The sequence below is a fragment of the Oreochromis niloticus genome, linkage group LG17 (genome assembly GCF_001858045.2).
Source record: "Oreochromis niloticus isolate F11D_XX linkage group LG17, O_niloticus_UMD_NMBU, whole genome shotgun sequence".
Taxonomy (NCBI): Eukaryota; Metazoa; Chordata; class Actinopteri; order Cichliformes; family Cichlidae; genus Oreochromis; species Oreochromis niloticus.
In genome coordinates, this window is record NC_031981.2 from 7829979 (window position 1) to 7855111 (window position 25133).

The window sequence follows — 25133 nt, forward strand, 5'->3', positions numbered from 1 at the left end:
TGATAAAGTTGTGAGACTTTATGTGTAAAGGGTCAAAGGTCACTTGCAAAGCGACATTTAAAAAAAAACATGTTAAAAGAAATCCTGGCCATTCAGCTCCTATAATGCAATGACAGCAAGAGAGATGGGTGTAATCTACAACCTGTTTGGGTGGCAAAAACATACATCAGTGAGATGTGTGTAATAAACACCAATCAGCCCCAACATTAAAACCACTGACAGGTCAAATGATCATCTTGCGTCAATGCAAAGTTTTGTTGAGAATGCAGTCCATTATATGGATGTTACAAACACTTTCTCAGACTAACACATGGCTGCAGCCACCCCCAGCAAGATAGGAAACACCATTGGGGACCATTATAGAAGCCATGTCCTATGTCCCAGATCCAGATACAAGAGCACCCTCAAAGAGGTCCTATGTCCATGCCTCAAAAGGTTTGGGGTATTTTGGTGGAACAAGGAAAACCTACACAACATTAAGCAGTTTTTTTATGGTGTGGCAGGTCTGTGTATGCAAGGACTAATATATATCTCCTATTTTACTAAGTTTTTGGTTGATCACAGTGTTGCTACCTGGTTACTCCTCGTGGTAACGCCAGGACAAACTGAACTCATGGTGGCGAAGAAGAAAGTGTCAAACAGTAAGGGAAACATAGTGTAAGGTTACATCTAGGGACTGTTTTTATGGAAGTTTGTTTCCACAAACAAAAAAAAAAGTTAGGAATCTCAAAACTTAATTAATAATAACCACAGAAGTTTCAGTTAGTAAACTGTAATTTTGAGATGTCTAACTTGAAATTTTGATTAATGGATGGCAAAAAGGTGTTTTTCCCCCCATCTTCCATATATTTTAGTTTTTGCAACACAGTTGAAACAAAAAAAAATATATATATCACAAAGACATTGCTAAAATAGTCTAATAAAAATAAGGCACATACAGCGAGATGATTTTAAGCAAGAAAGCCACATCTCTTTCCCCTGCCATAAGTCGATCTGGATAAAGAAATTCCGAAAATATCAATGAAAACGTGTTAATCCTGCTCTAAAAACCAGAAGAAACATTTTCCCCTGAAGCTTGTTGTGTAGATTCCACTTATTTCACAACACATGAAATTTAATAGCCTTGTTGAAATGTGCCACGGGGGACTCAGATACACAGCGAATGCATGTCTGAAGTCTGATAAATAGCAGAGGCGGATGAAGACACATTAACTGTAAGCGTCCTGGGCACTGTAAAAAGACAAACTGCTTTATTTATCAGACTGGCAGAAACACATTATCAAGACAGACGCAGGGCTACGGGAGTAAATAAAACACAGTGGCAACATAAAAGAAACTTACAATGTGGGGTTAAAGACAGACGATATAGAGAGATGAATGAGGAGAGAGGTTTGAAAGTGGTGGGATGCAAGGAGAGCGGATGGGAAGGGGGGGACAGGCAGCAAGTGTCAGGCGGAGAGTTGAAGGATCACCCAGGGCCTAGTAATCATGCCCCGTAGGGCTTTACGTCAAGCAGCTCGAGTGTGAATGAGCGATCGCACCTACCTGCCCCCTGTTTGTTCCTCTCTCACTCGCTTTTTCTCTCCCTTGCACACACGCCAAATAACACCATGTGCAGCAAGTGCAATATCTACCCACTTCACGAAATAAATTGGCCACCTACCAAAGACAGCAAGAGTCAGATTACCTCCGGTGAGAAGTCAGCTATCGCAATTATTGTTACAGAATGTGTCGAGAAACTGTTCAAATATGTCATTCCAAAACATGGCCCCAGCCTGCGTGCCCCCTGAATTGTAAGATATTTATTAACAATTATGAATTAATTGAAGAAAATATTTGGTTCATATATGCCAGTGTAATTTAGGGAGGAAAATGTGATGAGTTCTTCGTTTTTATAAGAATATCATTAACCCTCTTGTAATTAACCTCGTTCAAAAATTAACCACATGTTATTATCAAACCAAGCAAATAATTGAAGCAGCAGCTTAATTTATAATTTGACAATTTCCTGCGTCTTCTTTTTTTTTCGTCCTCTTTCATGTATTCCTTTAATGCAAAAAGAGGAAATGGAGAGACGCATTAAAAAGACTTTAATGAACGTGTAGCGTGGTGAAAAGGAGAGGCCGAATTAGCTCGTGTTAATGGCATCCGCTGTCTGTCCTGGTAAACTGGACTGAGTGATTCCACAGAGCACCCCCACCTCTCCCCACCCCTTACTCCATCAAGGAGAGGGAGTGTGGAGCAAGGGCTCTTACTTCTTCCAAGACACAGACAGTAGTCACCAGGGAATAGTATGGAGATCCCCCCCCAAGACACACACACACACACACACACACAGCCAATCTTATGTATAGGTTACATGGAACGGCTAGGTCTGGATGTCAAGGCTCAGCTGAAGAAAAGAGAGGAAAGGATGCATGGTGGATATGTGTGCAGAGAAAGGCTGGATGTTAGATGAAAAACCCTCCATGGAACAGTATTTTTAGCCAGTCCATGGAGACAACATTGTTGCCCACGTTTAATGTCCTATGTGTAGCGCTAGCTTATGTAGTGCCTTATCCATACAGGTTAGATGCAAGCGATGACGTTCATTCGAAAGTGTCATTTGGAGCCCAACCAATACTAGACTCTTATTAGTTAGCTAGGTTGCCTTATTTCGGTTAAAGTTTTCTTGTTTAAAAAATGTTTAGTCTGAGTTTTGTCTTTACTACTTTCAGGGTTATCGTTAACATTTTCTTTTTATTACAACGGTTATTTTTCAGGGACCAGATTTAAAAAAAAAAGCAGTTGTAAAACACAGTTTTTGCTTCCTTTTTTTTTTTAGTTATTTTAATTTTTATACATTTTTTTAAATTAATAATAAAAAAAACTTGTAAGTTAACTAAAATATATATATTTTTATTTTGGTCAATCAAAACATATTTTTTTAATTTGTATTTTTACCAAACACTATCTGTCAGTGTTTTTGGGGTTCCTGGCTAGAGTGTCGCAATACCAGAAAATCTACTTGTCGGTAGCAATGCTAGTAGAATTACTTGATTCTATCTAATTTGATGTCACGGAAAAAAACCTCCAAATTATTATCTCATATACTAAAACATGAATTCTTATATTAAAAAGTGACTGTGAATCAATGTTATGGTAGCACAAGGTTTATTTCAAATGTTAACATTCTATTTTGCTGGCAGGACACAGAGTGAAATGTTAAGATCTTTGCCTAAAACCCTGCTAATATTATTACGAGGGATAACGTTAGTTACATTATGTCAGATTATTAGTTTTACGTTAGCAAACATTTTAATCTATGAAACATAGCTGATCTCGTAACTGCAATGCTCGGAAAAACGGTAAGGTGTATAACAGGATAACAACACAAAGTAGCCTCCTTCCATACCTGACTCTTATTGCCTTTGTTACCCACAAGTCAAAGCGGCGCTACTGTGGCAACTAAACTGGTCGACATCTTGCATGTGTAGCTTTTCCCATGGTTGTGGGCGTTTCCTTTCCTTTCTTTCGAATAACGCAAGAACAATTTTATGTGTATGCTGCCTCCTATTCCAGAAGAATCGCAGCCTCTGTACGTTTCCTGTCCACAGTATCTACTGTACCTAAAAAAACAACAAAAAAACCCCAAACATTTAAAACAATTTTGGTATCGAAAGGCATCGCAAGAATCAGTTACATTCCTAGTTACTGAAGCTGATTTGATGGAACAATTTCTAAATAACTAACATTTTTTCTGCGTTATATTCATTTTTTTTTTTTTTTAAGTGAATATTGGGACATTTACCAGATAACACACAGTCTGTGTCAATACTGGCCAAAATACCTCAGTGAATATATAAGTTCTTTTACCATTACAAAAAAATCAAAACTCACAACCAGGTATATAGAACTCTAAGCACCACAATATACTCATATGCACATGGACGTGCTTCATAATGAGTTTCATTTTATTGTTTTGTTCATTTATTCCTCATGCTTTACACTATATGAAGGTAAATCTAACTACCGTATACGTGCTGTAGAGTTCGTGAATTTAACTTGGAACGCCATTAATTGTTACCTAGCACTACATCAAAGCTTGTCTGATGCATTTCTTATTATGAATCTGCAAATGAATTTATAACATTTGTCTAGTAAAAACTTAGGTATAAAACAGCACAAAACACCTTCAGTTACCTCAAAAGTGTTCAATAAAATGTTTTGGGTACATATATTGTGTTACGTACTAAAGTATCGTACACCACCATGGATGTACACTATGCTGGCCTGACCTGTAGTTGCCCCCCCTCCTCCTCCCAGTTATGACACATCAAGGAACCCCATCTCTCAGATAGTGGGAGTGGCTGTCTGCCTCATCATTGACCTCAATGGTTCGTCACCACGAGTCTTCAGGACAGACGTTTAACTGCCATACAAAACTCCATGGCTCACTGCCTATTCAATCACTCATGTGACAGTTAACGGCCCACAGTGGCTAATGATTTTCTGTCATGTTCCGGCCACGCTGCGGAACTGGAGGATTAAATATCGGCTGACGATGGACACATCAGCTTCTACAATGGGCCCTGTTCATCAGCCAAACCTCACGCTCCCCTGTTATAACTCTGAAGGAAAGTGAAGTATGGGGCCACCTTGTGCTGTTCATGGGAGCCACTTTGTTATCCTCCTTCTGCCTGCTGTCAAGTTAATACTGTATGGTTCATAGCCTTTGGGACATTTTGTCAGTCTCTCTAAGATCTTAATCTTGATTGGGGGAAAGATATTTGTCTTATTTGGAGAAAATGTTGAAAGTCATCATGTACCAGCTGGCTAAATCAGAAAAAGCCCTGCTCTAAGCTTACTCTATATACACCACCTTAATAATTTGTAGGTTTGGTTACTCTTTCTGCATTCATTCGTTTGTAAAAAATATTCCCTTCTTACAATTTCCCATCGAATTTCACAAGAAGAGTATTCCTAACTTTTTTTTTTTTGCTTATGTTGCAGTTGTACCACCTTCAGGAGGAGTGCGAGTTGTCAGTGTGTACACAGGGATTTTGAAGTTTTCAGGCCACTAGCTCTCCTGCTCTGCAGGCCCATCTTGCCTCCTAGAAGTCAGCCAGTTCAGACCTGGTTTGTGTCTGAACATGTATCTTGTATTCACCCGGACTCCTTCCATGGCTCTCCTGCTCTACACATCAACATTGTTTGCCGGATGGGCATCTGTGGACGGAGTTGTGTGGAACCTTTCGAGTATTTATTATTCAAAGGCCTTGTTCCCTATGCTGTTTTAGTAAGGAGGGAGCAAAGGTGTGTGTTTGGTACAGGGAGATGCAGAGCTGACACAGTGTCACTGACAGGGTGAGCTTCAAAATCCCACAGTTGACTCCCCCCCTATTATTTGTTCCAGTCCAGGAAGGCATAGGTAAGATCACACAGGAGTAGAAGTGTGTGTCTGTGTGTGTGTGTCTGTCATGGGATTTGTACTGTAGTGTCTGTGTGTGGGTTTGGGATATACATAGAGCTTGTGTATATATGTGGGAACTTTGCATAAGCTGGCATTCGTTTATTTTCCAAGTTAAGGCATAGCATGCGTATTTTTGTGCACATCCTTGGTAGGTGAGGAGTTGACTTTATGATGTAGATTGTGTGCGGTAAGGCCTTCACTCCTCCCTGTCATGTCTTGGTTTGTTTTTACCGGCCTTGGCAGCTTATTTTTGAGAAAGCTGTTTTTATTGAGCTTTGCTGAAAGTTTATTCAAAAGGTAGAGGGGGGAAAAAAAGTCAATTTCATTGATCCATTCAATTCAGATGTGGGTTACTATCTGTATTTACCCAAAACATTGCATTTAATCAATGAAATTAATCACAGTCTTGTGTTGTCTCTGCCTCACCCAACCAGGCACACGCACACAGATAAATCACACACTCTTTCCCATTGCAAACAGTCATAATGAATACCACCAAATGTCTACAGCCTTCAGTCCTCCCACTCTCCCACCAGGCAAGCCAACTTTGCACACTTTACATACAATATTCATGCTGTGTCTGAGAAAGAGGATTCATGGTCTGGTCATCTGTAAAAAACCTGGCAATCACTGATTGTCTCTTGTCCTTATGAAAGAGAATAATTCTTTAACAAGGATCCAAGACTGTTCAAAAACAGCCTTTTCTGATGAGTGACACTTCCCGTCCTCCGGATACTTTTTATGTTTCCAACTCATTAATAAAGCAGCACCCCAGAGAGTGAGACAGGGGAGTCGTAAAGTATGCGTGTATGGGAGAGTGCGTTCAATGTGTGTGTGCGTCTAAACTTTAGGTGTTTGAATTGTCAGGTGCGATTTTGGGACTCTGATCTTCGCACAGCAAGGTTCAGTCACACTAGTTGTAGTGCTATTTATCGTTTTCTGCTCTGACAATCTACCAGAAAACTGGTAGATTGTCAGAGCAAAGTGGAGGTCTTTTTTTTTCAAACACTGAATATTAAAAGAGTCAAAAGTAAGAAAGTGGAATTCCCTGCAGTGAGGTGTGTTACCCGCAAAAGAATGAGGGGGAGTGAGAATTCTAAATTACTGTAGATGTGCTCTATTAAAAAAAGAAAGAAAAAGAAAAAAGTTCTTTCATATATTTTTTTTCCCCCATGAAATGTCATCTGCAGCTCGCCGTATCCGTTAGCATCTTTTGTTCTGGATTTCTCTGTCAAATAGTCAAACTGCAGCTTGCACTGTGTGCGTTTCATTTCTATCACAAATACAAAAGATCACTGCAAATTTGCTTATCAGTACGTTCTTTCAACATCTGTTTCGTTGCTTTGTTGTAATTTTCGAGAATCAGACGAGCGCGGTTTTATTAAATGATTTAAATGGTAATCTTCGACTGCCTTTTGTGTCCACGCCGCATCTCTGTGCGGTAGACTCAGCTGTTCACTTGTGTTTAGGCGGCTCAGGCGTCTGCATTAAAGCTTAATGCACTTCCATTCTAATAAGACATGGGGATTTTGATGAATGCAATCAGTGCATGTTTTGAAATTGTACAATACGCACGGCGGCATCTTATCTTTGAAATGCAAGTGTGTTTATGAAGCCTTGAGGTGCAAGAATGTTTTCTAACCAACCCTTCTCCACAGAGCGCATCCTAAGTGCCTGACACGTACAGCACACGCACGCTAACGCAGACACGCGTTCACTGGCATGCACGTAATTTAGAACTGTAGGCTTTTAGTCAGCATATTAAATGTGTCAACTCATAAAGTAAAATGCTGCAAATGTTTTCAATATTCATGTTTGCGTATTTGTCAACCAACATTTCATAACAAATTCATGAAAAAAGCCTCTCAAATTGCATGCTGGGAGAAGGCTTTGTGTGCCGCATACATTTTTTAAAAAGACACATCCATTTAGAGCTCACCATCAGAGATTTGCATCCCAAGCCTTTGAAAAAAAAAAATCAAGATAAATATTTTGTATCATGCATTTTTTAAATGCCACACCAATAAAACATCATTCCTAAGATCAGACTTATGCTTGGAGTAATTACTTGTTTAGTGGCAGAGCATCACTAATAGACTTTTATGTCACTTTGTTGAGTGAATAATTAAGACTTATACAATATGTACAGTGGGGAAAAAATCTATTATTGATCATTATAGTTGTTTTTCAAATCTTCCTTGGCATCAGCTTGTTGTGAATAAATAACAGGCTGCCTCAGCATGCACGCCGTGCGGTGCAGTAGCTCCATTTAGCAAGCGCTTTTAGAGCTGTCAATATGCACAGGATGCAACTCGATGTACTTATTTAAGACATGAGCTGAATATTTGCTTTTCATTTGGCTTTTTAAGCACGTGATTTACCTACATAAATACCTGCTGTATTATACCCTTGATGGACCAAATAACTTGATAAAGTTATTTTTTTTCTTTGCGATGTGGTTAGTTTTGACATAGAATCAAAAAGTTGGGCATTAACACTACAACAAATAAAGCAAATTGAAGTCTGAGGAACACCCAAAAAGAGTTTACATTTATGAAATTTAACATGATAAGCATTCAAATTATCAGATGCTGCTCAGAAAATGTTTTATAATAAATACTCAGATTGTCTTTGAGCAACTCATGTCCAGGAGCCGGGACTGTACAACTTACATGGCTTACAAGGATCTGCAAACTTTATGAGTATGTAGTGTAGAGACCTGGAGCAAGCATCCTAAATATTCACAGAATGTCTTAGATGTCTAAAGTCCTAAATGTGTAACTTCCCCGACACTGTGTCCTCAGCCTTTGTGGGAATTTCTCAGAAAATCAAATTTCCAACTGAGGAGGCAACACTTTCTCAGACACCTCGTATTTAAATGTCTCCACTCTGTGATTTAGTTTTTCTCTCGTTATCTAATTACTCTCATAGAGTGATTTCAATCTTTCCTGTGTCCCTCTGCAAACTGATTATATTTTAATAGAGTGAAGACAGTGGTAGCCATTGCTCATCAGTACCGTCCCTAAGCGATGATATGAGAGCAGTGATAAACACAGTAAATCAAAACATGATTTCCTCAGCTTTTAGTTGACACATTGTCATCAGTCCTAGGATTGTTATGAATAAAAACCACATTATCAAAGTTTCCTTCCTATTAAAAGCCCAAGTCATACAAGCCTAAACACTGGTAATTAAACCTTTGGCAACCAGTGGTCATTAGGGGAAAAAAACGTTCCGCGGCTGGTGCCTTTTTGCTGGAGTTTGCTGCCTGTCACTAGTCAAACTTCTGTACCAAAAGGCTCCTTGTGGTCATAGTTTGCATGGAAGACGGAAACTTGTTTGCAAACACTTGCCAACTACTTGCGGAATGGTAGTGAAACTGCAAAAAAGTAAGAAACAAAGACTTTTCTCCTTCAAGGCGAAGCTTGCACCTTTTGGAAGATGTTTCAAGTCTCTCTAGCAAGTGTTTGCAGCGATGGTCACCAGCTAGTCCCTCGTGACCAGTGGTTACCGGGAGGTTGGTGTGTCTGAGGCCAGACAGTACTGGTTTTGACATAATATCTGCCCAATGAACTGACTTCTTCAGAGGGGGCTCTGTTCACACCTCACCTCTTTTTCAGCATGTCTAACTTTCTGTTAGGAGTTCACGAGCACATTAATTTAGCGGAAGTATAGCTGCCATCCCATTAAAAATAGATTCACATGTCTAATGGACACAAAGCCCACAGTGCAGAAAATGATTTTCATGCCATCCAGAATAAGTCAGCAAAGTTGGCGTGGCTTTTGGAGCTGTGTAACTGTTTTTATATTCAAACTTTTAAGTCACCAGTTGCAGGAATCTTCAACTGGAATCTCTGTCTGAGAAACACTAAACCTAAACATTATCAATTAATTGAATATTCAAGTGTCTGTAAGAATATTGGCCCACATGGAATAGACATGCAAACCTCACAGCAGGGAACCACAATTAATTATAATTTGAGAGGAAGCAGGAAAGGACACTGCTTAGAGGAAACCCTGCCGTTCTTCATCCCAACACTGTTAAAACTGTCAAATTGGTTGATGCTGCATATAAAGAAGTCTAAATGATATATACATAAAAATTCACTGTAAAAATAAATATATAGCTAGTATTTGCTTATAAATATAATTACATATTGGAGATTCGATTTCTATATTTTAAAGTTTATTGTTGACCATATAGAATAGTCCAGGTTTGAGAGTTCAACAGCCTGACCTGGGGATGGGATAGATAGGGGAGCTCTGGTCAGACAGGGTTTTTGTGCAGTGTCCTGGATGCGGAGAAGTTGAGTCCGAGCGAGCTTCTCAGCTATCCTCACCACCCTCTGCAGGGACGTCCAGTCATGTGGTCAGTAAGCTCTCTATAATGCTTTAAAAGTGGGAAAGTGGTGAGGATGGGAAGAGATAGTTGAGCTCTCCTCAACCAGTGCAAGTAGTGCAGATGCTGCTGATGTGTATTAACAAGAGCTCCGGTGTGCCTTGACCAGGACAGAGTGTCTGTTAACTACATTATCTGTACCCACAGGAACTTGGTGCTGGCCACCTAATAGCTGTGTTATTAATAAGGACTTGTGTGTGACTGTGCTGGATCCTCCTGATGTTGATGATCTCTGGAGTTTTTTTCAATATTCAGTGTTAAGCTGTTATCTATGCACCAGTTGGTTCACCTCTTGTCTGTAGGCCCATTCATCGTCTTCTCGAATGAGGCTCGCTACTGTTCTGTTGTCAGCATACTTCACAATGTGAGCAGTAGTGGCCCTGGCACAGGAGTCATCAGAGTGAATGGACTGGGGACGCAGGTCTGAGGAGAGCTGGTGCTCAGGGAGATGATGCTCAAGACACTGTTCCCCACCCGAACAAACTGGGGTCTATCGGTAACTGTGCTAAGGCCCAGGACAACCAGTTTGTTTATTCCAAGTGCTGTGGAATAATGGTGTTAAAAGTTGAACTGAAATCCACAAACAGCCTGTTTTCTTCTCTGTGTGCCAGATTTCAATGTAGTTGAAGTCCTGCATGCTCGATCAGCATGCAAATCCATACCAAATACCCCTTATTTCTTATCTCTTCAGCTATTTAAGAAAAAGAGGTTCAGTAGCTTGGCTTTTCTTTTGGTTATCATTTAATTTTCCCATATATATAGCCTTTCAGATACGTAGAAAAACACAAAAAGAAAGAACACAATCGACTGGAAGAACCAAGGCAACCATATACAATACTCTCTGAACACTGCCCTTGATCACTGAACGGTACTTTCAAGAACTTGCAGACGTGCCTTTCTCCCCTCTTTCCGACTGACAGTTTGCTGTGAACACTGCAGTCCTCTCAGCAGTACTGTGGGCCACATAATGCTGCTGTTCTCCCCATTTCATTGTGCATTCATCTGTGACTTGGATAGAGTCACCATTAGGAAGAGACAATGCAGTTGCAGAAATACACATCACTTGGCCTTGATAAGAGGCAGACAAATGGGTGGAAATTGTTTGTTGGGAGCTGTCCCTGGCTGGCAAGGCAGCGCTCTTAAGGTGATATTTCTTCTGCGCAGTTACCCTTTTTCATTAAACCGCATTGCATAATTATAGCAGGAGTCAGTGGCATCCTCCATTGTTGTTTAATTAGCCAGCTAATGTTGTTACTGTGTACCGCAAACCCTTCATTTGTCTTGCTTAAGGAGCCTCTCTCTTTCCATTACCGTGGGGAAATTGAGTTTGTTATTTATTGTAAGAGGAGAATATGCAGCAGTTACACTTAGCCTATTAAATCTTAATAAGCTCCGATTTCTTCTTCTGTTACAATGTGTTGATGGCTTTCAACCATATTATCTCCATTACAGTTCCTCTGAGTGGGAATGGAGGGGCTACAGCACGCAAAATGTCTGTTTATTTTAAACATGTCCTTCAAATAGATGCTAAAAACTCCCAGAAGCCTCCTGTGGCATTTCTTATATGACTTCCTGTCATGAAGGCTGAGCCGCGGCAGCAGGAGTAGGCCGATGGTGGACCATACGTGAAGTTGCAGACAATTATTGATCTTTGCGATATTCTTCAGCACTTAACCTTTACACTAGCCAAACGGGGTATGAAGTCCCTTATTGAATGTGTACTTTTATGTTCTTCTCTGGTGACACGCCTAATCAATAGTCTCCTCCCTCCTCCCTCTCATTAGAAGCAAGAGCTTCCAAGACTATCTTTAGCCTGGAAATCTATCTGCTTACATGCCCTAGGACCAGATGCCACAGAAAGAACCACGAGGAAGGTATTCTTCAAACGGGCCCTTTGAAGTCGAGGGAGGCACTTTTTAATGTTTATATAATAAGGGAGACAAAAAGGAAGGTATACTTTTACTCTCCCAATCTTTATTTCCCCTTATGTAGGCAAGATGTTTCCAGATAAGCATGATTAATCATTCACCTGCATCTGCTCATTCTCGGACACTTTCACCTGAGAAGTCTTTGCACTCGGAAAATAACGCTTCTCCTCGCAATTGCCTGACACATTATCTCATTAAAATGTACAAAGAAAACTCCTTCTCTTTATCTCTGATAATCTAATTAGCATCAGCCAGATGGTTTAATAAGGGATATCGGCGCCGTTTAGCCTCCCAAACGGCCCGCTGGAGGAGAACAGTGGAGGAGGCTCCTCTCCACTCTCCTCTTCACTCTGAATAGCTCTCCAGGGTTCACATTATTGCTTCCTCTGCCTGAGGCGAACCACTCCAACTCAGGAGTTTAGGGAGGATGAATGCATCCAGGAGAGAGACATGCTCAAAGTGAATCAAATAGGCAGAGATGTTGGATACTGCTGGGAATGTTTTAAACCAAATAATGGCAGATAACTGACTTCACCTTTAGTTCCCCCAAGGAGCGAGAAACATTTCAGATTACGCTTTAAATCTTTCTGAGATATATCAGTCCATTCAGTGTGTGTGTTTAATTGTTGCCTTGGTAACAATGTAACAGATCTAAGATATTCTGTGCTTAGGTGATGTGAATTTTACATCATGAAAGCACAAAAGACTTGCATAGGAAAGCAGTTTAGGATAAGTTCTGTCTTCCAGCCTGCAATGCAGGGAGCTCTGTGGTCTTCTCTGACTTCAAGCTGTTAGGCCTGACAAGGCACTAGTTCAAATAAAGTCAGGCTATCATATCATTAAGGAGGAAAAAGTTCTATGTCCAGATTACATTAGAGGAGTCTTAGCCGTCTGGTCTCTCCGGTTCTGACACTTCTCTCTCCGTAATGAGCGGATGCTGCCGCAGCCGAGACATGAATGCTCAAGTGAAGTCCGGTAGACAAGACATCCTCAGCCAGGCCCTGCATTGGCAATCTAGGCAAATACGTCGAGCAGAAAGAGGCTAGCCGGCAAGCCAAGCAGCCAGACAGTGGAGCCAGTCGCTACAGCCCTCAGAGCCAGCAGTGAGAGAGAGACATGCTCAATTAACTCTCCAACTTCAGCAGGGCTTTTCCTGCTGGCCAGTGGAGAGGAACAATAATGACTGGATTTAGAATAAAAAGATGTGCACATCTACAAAGGAAGGGGTGTGAGTGGGGGAGAAGATGAGATAAGGGGCTTCCATTTAGATTGACGGTTGGAAATTGTGGAAGGTCAACGCGGTCTGTGAAGCGTCACCCGGGCAACTGCTGTGGTAAAAAAAAAAAGAGGAAAAAAAAGAAACACAGTCCAGCCAAGCCTGATCAGTGGGTGTGAGGCTTCGCTGCTTAGCTCCATTTTCTGTCTTCTTCTGCTTTACTTTTTCTCTCTCTTATTGAGGCCTCACAAATGGGGCCTCCAACATGTGTCACAGGTCGATGGAAGAATCCTCTTGGTGAGGATAAAATAATAGGATGCGTTTTCTTTTTCTTTTTTTTTGCTCACTGAATGTTATTAGAGTCTGTAACCATCATACTGGATACGACTGTTTCACCATAAAAAGTTTCAGATCACACTCAGAACAAAATTACTGCATTCAACTTTGAGGTGACCGCGTCAGACCGTGGCGACGGCAAGAAAGTCAATTCAGCTTTTGCTGACATTAATGATATTCGGATTGGAAGGTGTCTGTTCTTAACACATGGCCTCTTTTTCTTTTTGATGCCATTAAAAACTGTGGCAGGTACGGCGCCATCAGGACATGCTAATGAAGTGTTTATTATTGATTTAACCAGGTTTACAAACTCCGATGTCACTCCCTAGCACAAAAAAAGGAAATGATTCCTCCATCAACATTTAAGCGATCATTAGGAATAGTTCTGCACAAGTGGCCTTAGGTAAGAGATTTTAATAAGCGCTCGCGTCTCTGCCTAATCTGCACTCGTCGCCAGCATATGCAGACCGCCACGTGCTAATTGCGCCCAGCTGCAAATTGAAACAATGTCTAATTGTCGGCTAGATTAATTAGGCACATGTGCAATTGTGCATTCCTAAATAAGGGCCCACATAAATAAACTCCAGGTAGAGCTCAGCAGATGGGAATACTCGGGGCATCTGTGTCAGTTCAGCACGAATTAACGGGGGAAAAAATTAATTAAAAGTGCTTCTTCTGCCAAAGAAATATATTTATATGCTCACTTTTTAATTTTTTAAGTGTTTTTCATATGGTAGTCAATGAAATGCTTCTCTAGTACTCTAGCACAACTTGTTATATACCGTACAAGCGAGCCCCAAATTTAGTGCCTTATGGAGTAACACTTTTTGCACAGCGTGATTCTCTTTGCTTTTGATATTTTCAGCATCGGTGCCGCTGTGTTTACATACACTATTCGACAGTTTAAAGGAATTTGTAGTCAAATCCTTCCTCACATCATAACTGTAATTACATCCCTTAGCACTCGGCACAACCTTTCAGTCTCTCTCTCTCTTTTTTTTGCACTTCAGGCACTTTTTAAACTGTTTTACAATCAATTAGACCCCACAGCAACCCCCCCCCCCTTCAGCACATCCTCTGCTGATCGGTAGCTTCGAAAATGTTCATAATACTTACGTATACTGCACATTTTAAATTTCACAATGTGTGCGTGTGTGCACACGTTGCTGTTTGCGCGCTCAGCTCGCGCCTGTGCGCGCGCTCGCTTGCACTCATGTGTTGAACTTTGCCGAGCGCAGATCACACTCACAAAGATGTCTTATTAAACTTTGTGCAGAGCTCAGTCAAAACTTTGACACACAGAACACTGTGAGTTTGCATTAGGAATATTAACGCCCATATTAATTTCATGTTGACCTTTTGCCATCCGTGCAGCTCTGCACTGCAGTCCAAACAGAAATAGGCTGGGTTTTTTTTTAATTCCCTGGTTTTGAGAAGAGATCACATACACTTGCATCCATTCATTAATGGGAAAAAATAGATTTTTATAGCTATAAAAAAAATTGTTCTCACCTCAGCATGAAATCACAATATACCTACTTCACAAATAGCAAGCCAACGGTTATAGAGCAAATTATTCAGATATGTTGAAGTAAATTTTACAAAGCAGATGTTCAGAGATTTAAGACGTAGAACAAAGCAATCTGATTTGAAAAAAAGGGGGGTGCACATCGCAGTGAGCGGCCCACCTTCACACTGTTTCTCACAGAAACACACTGAAACGCTCCCGGACTCAATTTCCAATTGTTTACGGCTAATTTGCGACTGTTTTCCTACACATTTAAACACATGAGCCGACTTTTTTGCAATTTTCTTCTTTTTCTTTTTTTTCCCTCGCCACCCGAGAGGAAGCAGCAAGTTGGTTTACCTCCAGGACAAGGAGGCTTCGGGGTCACAACAAGCAATAGGCAATGCGACGGGGGACAAAAGCAAACGCATTCGTCAGCCATGTTGTGTGTTTCTGGCAATCCACTTTGTGTAGAGTTCACTCCAGAGAAATTACATTTCTGCTTTGATTTAATTAAAGCTAAATATTGGGCAATCGTCAGGCACTTGGCAGGGTATGCTTGACACTGTAATTATCTCCTGAGGTGCTTTTGTCTTAAAGGCTGCATTCATGCGTGAAACCAATTCCAACGTTGACTCGTCAAAGGCTCCCCCCCCTTTTTTTTGTTTCCTAAAAAAAAAGAAAAGAAAAAAGACACTGTTTGCTTACCGTACCTGTAAGCCGCCTATAACCTGCCACACACAGGCTGTCATGGGGGGGGGGCTTTCAATGCAGTGAGACAAGAAGGTGTTGACAGCAGCAGCACATTACTTTGTTGTAGGTGAACAAATTGCCTTTGGTAACTATGTTCATGCTTTTCTGGGTGAAACACATTTGTAACGTAAAAGTTGTCCCAATTTTGGCGGAAAAAATAGAGTTGGGGATTAATGTGTCTTTATCCTCTGTTAAACCACTGAAAAAAACATTGACGTGATGGTGTACAGATCTGTGACAGTACGTATGATTTACAAAGGAACACACTACGTCTGGGTATACGTTGTCTCCACTATTTATTTACGGTATATATATATATATATATATATATATGTAAACTATTTCTCTCAATTCTTTCTGTTCACAGCGCTCTCTCTTTCACTCTCAGCTTTCTCTTGAATTATTCACTAGTGTCATCATGTTGACCTGTTCCTTGTCACTGCTGTAGCAAAGCGTGTGTGTGTGCGTGCGTGTGTGTGTGTGTGTGTAAGACAGCGCTGCAGCTGTGTGGGTGCATCTCTGTGTGTGCCTGTGTCAGGGCCAAGCAACGCTCTCCTCATCCAGTCCTCGGCTGTAATTTGTGTCACTGACTTGAGTTTGATGGGTGAGCAGCTTCGCACAACACTGTGTCACAAGGGTGGAGTGGCGGCGTGTGTGTGTGTGTATGTGTGCATATTTTCGTGCTGTGTCTGCATGACTTTGTCTGTCTCCATCTTGAGATGTGGCCATGTGAACCTGCTAAAGTGTGTGCCGGCGTCTGTGTGTGTGTGTGTGTGTGTCACTGCATGTGTGTGCACCTGCAAGGATGAACAACGGTGCAGCTATTTCCTTCCATTGCCTGCACTGGCACAGTGTCACAGTGAGGAGCCCGGAGGAGACATTCGAGGCCGCGGCGGTGAGGCGCTCACAGCTGCCACTTGTCACATTAGTCAGCTTAAATTTGGAGGAAATCAATTCTGAACCTTAATTCGCTCAACGACTCCCACGCCCGGTGCAGCCGAAGAGCCCCGGCCACCGGTGGGCCTCCCACCCTCCCAAAAGATGAGGAATAGACTCCCAGGAGACACAAGTCATCAATCTTAAATCACCTCCTCCAAACTAATGGCAGTCCCAACCCGGCCGGTCCTGCTAAATTGAATTATTACTAGATTGACAAAAAACTGCTGAGAATATTTTTGAAGGAAGGAAGGAAGGAAGGGATGAGTGTGCCTTAATGACAGGAAGTAGATAGGGAAGTGATACAAAAAAAAAAAAGTGGGGGTGGGGGGTTAGGTTGTCCCCCACGCACATTTCATGCACATACAGACACAACTTGGTTGTGCAAATATTCACAACCGCGTGCGCTTTAGCAACGGGTAGCCCATTTAAACACACTTAAGTTCACCTTTCCCTCACTCTCCAACGCGCGCACACCACTTCCGCACGCATTCCTCCAGCTACGTGCTGTATGCTAATGTTCATCATCAGTCAGGACAGATTAATGCTCCAGCTTTCAGCTATGCAGGGCTAGGCAGATCCAGGTGCTGCACAGACCACCTACAGACAAAATGCACAGAGACGCGATTCTGAATAAGCCTCTGCAGGAGATACCTCCTCAGCTCAGGAGCCCTAAAGAAATATTTTGTGAGGGTCTGTTAGGTGGAACAACTCAATTCAAAATAACTGTATATATGAGCATATTTAACAAAGAAAAAGGAACAAGAGAGCATTGCTTGATGCCATTAATCAATTACTATATTAAGTTATTCCTTTAAGCAGCTGATAATATCAGCAGTTACCTCTTCTTACTCTGAAAAAAGTGCATATAAGCTGTACTAAACACTTTAAAGATGCACCATGTAAATACTTAACCTCCTAGCCTGCGCCTCCCGACTGCACTTTACAAAGGAAGCTGAGAGAGGCTTGATCGTCGCTCGCATGTATTGCCTCTCGCTGCCTCTGTCAAGTGTATACTGCTGTAAACACGTTGAGTCTGTCAGCGGAGCTGCTTGTTGAGACATATTTACCGTTCCTCGCTGTCACCAGTTCCACCATGCACTCGGAGTTACAACTGCCTTGCGAGGCACATGAAAGTGATGGATGAAAGTTTTCGTCTCCCAGGGCGCGCGGCTGAATTAAATTGAAAGCTACTGTTTATTCCCCCCGTGTCTCGTCGCAGAATCAGGTTTGTTTGCAATTGATTTAAGCCAGGGGGGTCTTTTTGTGGAGGAAAGGCTAAGGTTTTCCTCTTGATGGAAAAGATGATTGAATTTGTTTTGTCTCGCGTGCCTCTCCGCTTGCTCTCTTTCTATCCTTTGCCTGTGTCAGTAAATCAGATCATCTCTCTCCCCTGTCAACACACGCTCCTTGTTGAGCAGTCAGAGTTAATTTGCAGGCGCGCTCTTCGGCAGTTCCTTCCGCTGCCTCTTCCGTTTTTTTTTTCTTTTTTGCTTGTTTTTCTTTTGCCCACTGCCTTTTTTAGAAATTCTCATCGACAGTTTGACTCTTCTGCTGCAAGTTCTTCTTTCTCATTCGAGAAAGAAAGGACTTTCTTACACTTGCACCTTCTTTAACTGGCAAAGCCAAAGGTTCACATGCTGCGCGAGCTTTGATGAGATGATGAATCCTGTCTCGAGGAGGTGATGTCTCGCACTTTCTCAGAGCAATCCCCCCAGCTACACCTATCCGTGATACGGTTCGGTCCCTGGTTAAGGAGAGCTTGTCAACCAGATTTCCTTTGTAGAAGAGCCGACCGGAGTCTGAGCACTTCCTGTGGGGAAATGGCTACAGAGTCATTATTCATCATCCAAGGCTTTGCTTGGGCCCGTCAGGCACTCTCCCTCGGCAGCAGTCCATCTCTACAGCCATTCATCATAGGTCTGAATGTAGCTGAGAGGGAGAGAAGAGCGAGACACTTAGGGTCTCTGCTAGCGAGGCCCTAATGAAGGCCCTCGCTCTCCTCTCGTGCAAACACCTCAGCGATATTAAGCTGGGTCAATTATTGTGTCGCTCTCAGCCAGCCATCAGGGTGCAGCGCTGCATTTGAGTATAAAGTGTTTTAAGTCAAACTCACTGAGCAATAGTACATGCATTAAACTGAACTCAAACACCACTGCTTTAAACATATTCCTCCAGTACTTTTAAAAGGCAGCGCTGAACTTTGTTGTCTTATGTTGTCTTTCTTTTACGTCTGGTTAAGGTTTAAGAAGTGTGACGTCAGAGTGTGCCGTGTTTCCTGACCCATAAAGGGCCCAAATTATTCTTCCCTTTAGTGTTTTCCTGCTTCCCGTCCCTTTTTAAAGGTGTTAAAGATCTGCAAACGCTTAATGTCCACACAAAAGTGAGTTATTATCTCCTAAAGATGCATTTCGAGCAGGCTGATAAACTGCCTGGTTTTGGAGGTCGGGCTTTTTTTCCTTAGGTTTATCTTTGTCACTCTGTAACACATTTGCATAATGTCCACCTAGCAGCTATTTTGGGGCGCCTCTAACTAAAGACCCATTGGATTTCATTTATTTTTGATAGGAATGTCCCTGCAACAGAAGACAAATCCCTTTGTCGTAGCATATAGCATGGCTAAATGAGGTTAACGTTTCCAGTAGGGAGGCACTTCGAATTTTGGTTCTCATCCAGCTGCTTCTGTATTATGACCGTTGGCTGTTCTGTCCAAAGTGGCTGCAGGGCTACCACCAATATTTTGGCTCTTTGGTTTTGTTAGGTAACAATTGCTCCAACTTTGCACAGCCATCTGACCAATCAGAGCAGACTGGAGCCCTCTGGTGAAGGACATTAAAGAGCAAGGAAAAGAAGCTGAGCACTTTTTACTACACTTACAATGCAGTGTAGTGACTTTTTTTTAAGCTAACATCAGCGTCTTCGCTAAGAACTTGTGTATGAAACATGGACAATTTTATTAAACATAAGAATCTACGTACCTTTTCTAAGGGAAGGTCATTATAAAGCACACTTGCAGCTTTAAAGAGTGAGAGACAGTGAAAAGAATGAAGTCTTTTGAATGACAGATGTGCATGTTATTAAATCGGAAACATCTGCATTACAATGCAATAAAATGTATATTTTTCAGTAGAAACACAAGAATATATCAGCTGATATTGACTCTACTGACTGGCTTCAGTGTTTCAGCTAATAAGATAACTTTCGTTGATAGCGGTGGCTGATGTTTATCTGCTTGGTCGCATCAAACTCTGTTCTAGCTAAGTGTTTAAAGGTCGTCTGATAGAAAGCTCAAAGGCTTCAAACTGGTTTTTTTTTAAATAAGAAAAAACAAAAACAAAAGACAGATTAGTATCAGCACAGCTGTCAGCCAAATTCTATATTTAAACACCGCTTATGACCGTAGAGTTTCACATTCGGTGCATCCCCTTACTTTAGCGTTTCCTTGGCCTCACAAGCTCAGCTCAGCTAAGCTACCATGGAGTACAGTTACAGCTACAAGCAAAGCCGCAGGTGCATGTAGAGTACATGTGTGATTATGCATCTCCTCCAGGCTAATCTGATGAAATGCTCCAGTTTTGGGAAGCCACACGTCCCTCTCTGTTCACAGTCCGGGGAATCTCCGTTGCCGGCGAGCACTTTTTTCTTTTCCTTTTTTTTCTTAGCCGCCCTTTACATTTTGTGTGTAAATCTTAATGTTTGGTAGTCCACGGGAGACTTGTCAACACTCTGAGAGGTATAGGCGGTGGCAGCCTCACTTCAGGGAAAACATTTGCCTTGAAGTACCGTCTTTCCTCATCTTCAATGTCAGCCCTGGGGCTCCAAGACAACATATGTTCCCCGCATGTCCCCAAGACATGGCAGCCGGCGTGCACTCTACGGTAGCTAGCTGCACAGACGCATCATCACACTCCTACTGTCTTCCTCACAGCTTTGCTCCCTTCTCCTCCTCTTCTTCTTGTCTCTACCCCCCTCTCATCCCCGCCGCTGAAACAGATGGCCCCAAATTACAACGGCAGTTGTGCCTTAAAAGTACTATGACAAACTCACGGCAGCGCCCCCACCCCACCCCCTTTGTCACTAAAATGACAAAATCATTAATTGGCATTGCGTAAGGGCTGGCTGCTTTAGCAGTGTCTCGCACAGCATGAGTGCCTGTCTAAAACTCACAGATGTAAAAGATTAATCTTTTTGCCTTCAGGTAGGTGAGCTGAAAATCAGTGGGTGAAAGAGGGAGAAAAAAAAAAGCAGCACTTCTAGCTGTTTGGTTAGCGGGGAGAACAGAGAAGAGGGTACATCCTCACTATGAAGGAAGTCTTCAGTATTTTGTCCTTGAACAGACCCTACATGACAATTGCACTGTCCTTGCAACAGAACAAGGAACAAGGGAATGACTTGAATATGAAACGTTATTGATAATTTACATTTTCTTCACCGATTTTTTTCAAGTCTGTAAATGGTTATTTTAAAGGAAAATGTTCAGCTACCGCTTACGTTCAATTTTTCGCACAGCACACTGGCGCGTGCGAGTCTGTGAGTGTGCGTCTGTGTGTGAAGGCCATGCCCTCTCACGCAGAGATATGATGTAATATATTAAAAACGAAGATTAAAGGTATAAATATTAACAACTGCTCATTGCTCTTTTACTGGTGTATTTAGATGAGTGTGTTTTGACATGAGTAAAATTACTGCATAATGGTTACCCAGAGTGAAAAAGAAAAAAAAAAAGATATGCCCAAGTTGACATCTGCAATAAAAAAGTGAATAATTAACAGTAATTAACTGAAAATAAAGAGCAGGTTTTGTAGGAGGCGCCCAAGTAGTTGTGTTCCACGTGATAGCGCTTCCACACTGAAGAGACAATTCAGATGTCTATCTCCTTTATCTTAACTCTCTGATCTGCCATTAGCCGCCAAGCCGCACCACCTCCAGCACCCCAAATTAATAAAGCTGTGTGTTCGATATTAGCAAGGCAATATAAGGATGAATATTTGATAACAGAGATTCAGACACTGTTATTACTAGGCCATTACATCAGCACTGTGAGCTCAGACTGAGGATAGGTGCCACTTCCTCATGTCAGCAAAAAAAACCAGGCTCTGACAATATTGGATTTTGTCTTGAACTCAGAATTCTGCTTTGTAGAAATGAAGTTTCACACACAGTAGGATTAGGTCGTGAAAATATTTAGATTCCTACACTAAAATACACTTTTAACCCCCTGTCTGTCCATCTTCCTCTGTTCTCTATTTCAATCTTTCACATTTCTTTCTCTCTTTTCCTTTTTTTTGTGATTTTATTTCCATTAATCTTTTCTGAGGGCCTGCTGTAATCCATCTCCCCAGCCGAGAGGTATTCCCCGAGGATAAATTACTCTGGAGGCCTGCCTGGCCTCGCACTGCATCAGATTGACCCTCAGCTTGTTTGCCATTTTGTATACTGCACTGTTTATTTAACAAGGAGCAGAGTGAGTGTGATTTCCAGGGACGGGTCCCTGTGATAGTAGCTTTGACACCCTGCCTGAGTAATGACCCTCATTATGGAGCCTCTGACAGCTCCCTGAAAGGCCTGATTTATGAATATGCTGGGACCGCAGCCCCACAAGCCTCCACGCACCAGCCTCTGAGCATGGTCTCTCATACCTCTGTCAGCACCCACAGACTGTACATGCATGTGCGTGGGCGCTTACTCGCATATTGTGCCTACACATCTGCCCGAAAGAAAACGGCATATGTAGATGAAAATATATGGCGAAAAAATTGCCAGAACAAGAGACCTAACCGTCACTCTTCCCCCTCACCTAAACTTTCAGTGGCCCTTCATAAAAAAAAACATCAGAAAATAAAATAAGAGATGCAAGTGCTCCCAGGCGATATGTGAAAAGTTGGATTTAAGATTTTATTGCAAAAATAAATTCCTCAAAAGTTGGTTTCACTCCCCAATTTGGTTTTCAGTATGCGGATGTAACAACATCTCACAGAGAGATGCCTGCGCCGCAACTTCCAACTTTCATTTTCTTTCATTTTATTTCATCTCATTGGTCAGTCCTTCATGAAAATTTCAAAAATCTCACCCCACAAGGATTAACCCTATACATATTAACCCTTCCTAAATATCACACATATCAAAGGGCAGCATAAATAAGTGATGAGGTATATATCGCTTCTTTTTTTTTTGCCCCAGCAGAATCAATTAAGCAGCCAAGCAAGGAAAAGAGGGGTCTTTGGGAGGCTCCGGGCTTGGCCAGGCCTTGAGAAAACCAGGCCTACAGGAGGGCAGTCGGAGGGAGTGAGAAAGATGGGAGGAGAAGAAAGAGGTGGCTACACAAATATGGAAGGTGGACAACAGAAGAGATGAGGGAGGGGAGGAAAGAGAGAGAAGAAGAGGGAGGGCTATTCAAAGAGGGGAGAGGAGAGGTGGGATATTCACTGGATATGCATAAACAGGAGATGAACAGGCAGGCGGGCACGAGAGCGAACAGCAGCAGCAGGTAAAGCTATACAGGCTTGTCAGAATCCAGCAGCTAGGCCAGTGATTTATGAGGATCTCCAGTCAAGATTTCCCTCCAAATCCTCCATCCAGCTGCCTTTTGTTCACAGCAGAACACCCCCTCCTGGTTGGCACACATCTTGGTTTGGTCAAACCACTTAGGCATGCACAAGTACCTGCATTTGCACATAGAACGGGAGGACCACTACAAACAGTCAACATCAATTTAATTACTATATGCTGATTCTTCTTTTTTGATTAAATGTGGATGTATGTGAGCCAAATAAGTAGGCCATTTCACAATTGAGAAATGTACCTACCAATGCAATTTATGACAGAACAGTGAAATCAACTGTCAAGAAAAATATTACTGCGATACTGTTATACAGAAAGGAGTGCATCATGAGATCGGTGTCTATTTATAATAATTTTTACAGCCTTTATTTAAGTAGTTGTTTATAAAATATAAGGAAAATAATGACATATTTCTTACAACCTTCTCTCTGTTATCTTCTTCAAATACTGGTTTGTTCTTTGTTTTTGCCATTATAAACTGGGTGTAGGCAAGAGTGAGTTGAGTATTTCTATTCCAAGCCCCAGTCTCACCGGCCTAGAGATCGGTTGGTAACCATCTGGCAACCGTTGGTCAAACTGGCTGGTGAGCAGTTGCTGGAGGTTGCTGGTTGTAAATAGGTGAAATCAAATGCGAAAAAAGGTCCTGCACCAAAAGCCTATTTGGGATGATTCAGTCACTAGCTAGATTGCTGTGGTTGCCACTAGTTTCAAGTCAAGTCAAGTGGCTTCATTGTCATCTCAACCGTGTACAGTGGTACAGTACAGAGTGAAATGACAGAGCGTTCCTCCGAGACCCTGGTGCTACATATGACATATAACGGACAAACACAGGCCTACATAAAGTGCAATGTGCAAAAAAATTGCAAAAATAAACAAGACAAGACAGTGCAACACCATTTGGTCTGGAGTGGCTGCTGCGTGCTGCTGCCGCACTGCCAGTCTCGGTAGTTTGCATGGAAAACAGCGACTTATCTGCAAAGGGTTGCCAATTAATCTTCATGTAATGGAGAAACCAGTGGACATAAACTGAACAGACCATTTACCTTCAAAGTAAATCTGATTTCACTCAGTGCCAGCCAGTAACCTTCAGCAACCACTTGCCAACCAGTCAGGGAATACACTTTTTACCCAGCAATCCAAGGTTTTTTCAGGGAATTGCCAACTGGTCTTTAAGCATGTTTGGACTGAGGCCTAACTCTGTACATATATACAGAAGCTTGTGAAGGAGCCCTGTGCGTCACATCAAGTATACTGTGTTGAGGCATAGAAGTATCTCTGAGTTTGCAGTGGCATCTGACATAATGGTACTCACTCCTGTGATGAGGGAAGAGTCATTGCATTAGTTCAAGCAGACAACAATGTCAAAGTCAGCCACAGTCCTAGTGCCTTTTTTTAGGGTTCCTTCTCTTCTTCTCTAGCTTTCCTCCTATGAACAAGGAGCTGCAGGAACAGAAACAGAGTCATGTTTTTAGAAATAAATGGCTCCAATCTTTTGATAATAGTGACTCTGACTGAACTTCCTTTCAAATTATTCACTGTAGCCTTGTCATGTCATGTGCTTGGTAAATGGCTGAACAGTTATTCACTAATTAGTAAGTCAAAATGGTTTCTGTCAACTCATTAATCAGTCCATTGTTTCAGCTTCATATTTGTCCACTCCCACTTTGAATTTAGGACTAATCACTGCTACATCTTCAAAAGAGTATCATCAGAAACAGAGTTAAACGTTTCGCTCCTGCACCTTTTCATAATAGTTATCGTTTCTTACGCGGCTCACATGTTAATAAATGCCGGCCCCGTGCAGCAGCCGCCCCACTGCTTTATTTATTCATGATTTTTCACTGGACTCTGAACATTATTCTCACTTTTTTTGTCTGAACTCGTGACACTTTGACTGGCTGTGTGTGACAGGTAAATGATGCCACATTCAGAATGGTTTGTCTGTATTTGCGGGATTACGTGATAAAACTTAAGAGTCCGAGGTCATGAAGGATGCTGAGGAATCGGCTGTAACTTGTGGCCGTTCAGATCGTGGATGTTCAAGT

General features: G+C 41.9%; 1 long non-coding RNA gene across 1 annotated transcript; it reads left to right on the plus strand.

Moving 5' to 3' along the window:
* Positions 1 to 4641: 4641 nt before the first annotated feature.
* LOC109195008 (uncharacterized) lies at positions 4642 to 23165 on the plus strand. Its single transcript, XR_002056693.2, has 3 exons — positions 4642 to 4872; positions 4993 to 5410; positions 22711 to 23165. It is a non-coding gene; the product is annotated as an uncharacterized LOC109195008 (long non-coding RNA).
* Positions 23166 to 25133: the final 1968 nt, after the last annotated feature.